Below are 2,627 nucleotides of genomic sequence, written 5' to 3' on the forward strand. Positions count from 1 at the left end.
ATATATATATGCTTCTTGTGTTTCTCCCATCCCCATCATTCGTCAGTAATGGTGTTAATGAAGTGTGTATTAGACATAGCTAATTATATCATAACAACTTGCATTTGTCTTAACTAGCACATATTTTTTGTTTCTGCCAGTCGAAGATGGAAAGAGAGGAAGGTAGCTATAGCACACCCAAATGAGCAGCAAACTTCTGCCCAAAACTCAACAGCTAATATTCAGAATTTGTTCATTTTTACATAGCTCATACTATTGCATGTTTGATGCAATGGCAGCTTGTTCAATGTTGTTACAGTTGATAAGTTTTTAATAGTCGCTTATTATTGCGTCACATTTTTATTATCATAATTGTTTGAAATGCCATTGTGTCAAAATGTTTTTAGCATAGGATTTTAATACCCATACATACAGTATATGTAAGAATATTACTTTGTTTATGGACCAGTATTTTCTTTTAATTATCTTGGTCTGTTGATTTTAAATTAGTGGTGTCTTTCATAAGCATGTACATTCCAGCTTTTTAAAAAAGTAACTTGATTTTTTATATGAAGTTGATTTATTTTTACAAGTTTTAAATAGTGAGAAGACCATTGTATAATTGTTAAGGAAATTGTACAGCACAAGAATTCCTTCCTGTTCATTTTTTTTATATATTTATAAAGACACAAATGCTCACAGAATCTCAAAAAAATAGTCTTACTAAGAAACCCAACTGTACCTGGAATGTATTCCGTCCAAAGTTGCATTGCTTGTGCCTGTGTTGAGAAGATAAAAGTTACTCTACATTAATGACTACTTCTTGCAGTTCAATATGAGAAGGTGACCACTCATAGGTATGTCATGAATCTCATGGATCATGATTTGCAACAGCAATATTACGTCTTCTTTAGATTACAGGGACCTTGTTTGTTCCTTGTCTATTTTTCTTACTGGAGTTACGAAAATGATAATAAATAGTTGTAATTATTTTGGTGTTTGATTATTATCCGTTACCAAGAAAGTGCAAAACTTTTTAATTTTGCATTATTTTTTATGGTTGTTTTAGTTTAACCTGCGCCAATAATGATATTTGAAAAGTTTAAATAATAATCATGTTTTGCAATCAGATGTTTGCGAGCATGTATAGATCATATTTGAAATGTTTTTATACACATACAAAATATAAGTTCTCACTTTTTCTCTCATATGTACATATATATATATATATAATATATATATATATTATATATATATATTATTATATATAAATTTTATATATATAGATATATAATATATATATATATATAAAAAGCTACAGTTAAATATATATATATATATATAAAAATATATTTCTATATATAATATATATACATATATAGTATGGTTATTTTATATATTATTATATTATATATATTATATATTATATATATATATATAAATATTATATATATATTATATATATATATATATATAATAAATGCAAAAGCCAGTGGGTTTTTTGTTTTCTGTGCCAAACATGTGTTAACATGAAAAGGATGACCTGGGCATGTGTTAACATGAAGGGACCTGGGCAAACAGGACGCAACTGGCTGTGAGCGGAGGAGCGGAGGAACAAGCCAAGAGAGACTGGCTGGGTGCTGCTCCTGTGAAGACCTCGTGTGTGCCTTTGTGACCTGATAAACTTTGTGTTGCCCTTTTATAAGCTGTATCGTGCAGTGTGACATGCTGGTTTCCCCCTGTATTGTGCCTATAGAAAAGTGTACAGGTAAATAACTTGTGTAAATAAAGGAATGACTGTCATTTTGCGTTTATTTCGTGCCCTGCCTCGCCACTTGGCGTTTTCCCTCCTGGTGTTCTGGGACGCTGTGGTGCTCGGTGCCTCTTGGAGCTGTTCAGTATTCACGACCCTGTGGATAGCACGCCGTCTGCCTAGCCTGCCTTGTGTTGGTGGCAGAGAGACGAGGCGGTCGGCGTAACAATATATATATATATATATATATATATATATATATATATATATTATGTATATATATATATATATATATATATATATATACATGTATGTATGTGTGTATGCAAGAGTTGGGGGTATATTTAAAAAAAATGTATTTATAGGCATACATAGAAATAAAGAAAGAAAATAAAAATTATATATATAGGAAAAGTGACAGAGAGAAAGGGGGAAGGGGGGGGGCGAGAAAGAGAAAGGAGGGAAGGGGGGGGGAGGGAAAAAGAGAGATTGATATACAAGAAATTTCACTGAAAAAAAACGATAATTTGGAACCTTTAATCCAAATTGTTCCAAAATAGCGCTATTCTCGATCTACCTTTTATTAGATAAAAACAGAATCATTCAAATATTTAGATAGAACACATTTTTAGAATAAAAACAATAACAGAATTCAATTAGAAGTTAGAATTAGTCTTGTTTTCATTCCTGATTTTCTTATATATATATATATATATATATATATATATATATATATATATATATATATATATATATATATATATATATATATATATATATATATATATATTTTCGTATAACATTTTGTGATAATTCTTATATATCTTTAATTTATTAGTAGATTAAAAATAGGAATCCATCCTATTTATTATATAATTTTTTAATAAAAGAAACA

At 29.2% G+C, this 2,627-nt stretch overlaps 1 protein-coding gene across 1 annotated transcript in view; it reads left to right on the forward strand.

Moving 5' to 3' along the window:
• The window catches only part of LOC119591135, a 5,017-nt gene extending 4,047 nt beyond the window's left edge, over nt 1–970 (forward strand). Inside the window, exon 3 of the mRNA XM_037939849.1 lies at nt 1–970. This exon is cut by the window's left edge and continues 983 nt beyond it. The gene's annotated coding sequence lies outside the window, so the exon portion shown is untranslated.
• Nucleotides 971–2,627: the final 1,657 nt, after the last annotated feature.

This window comes from Penaeus monodon, chromosome 3 (assembly GCF_015228065.2).
Source record: "Penaeus monodon isolate SGIC_2016 chromosome 3, NSTDA_Pmon_1, whole genome shotgun sequence".
Taxonomy (NCBI): domain Eukaryota; kingdom Metazoa; phylum Arthropoda; class Malacostraca; order Decapoda; family Penaeidae; genus Penaeus; species Penaeus monodon.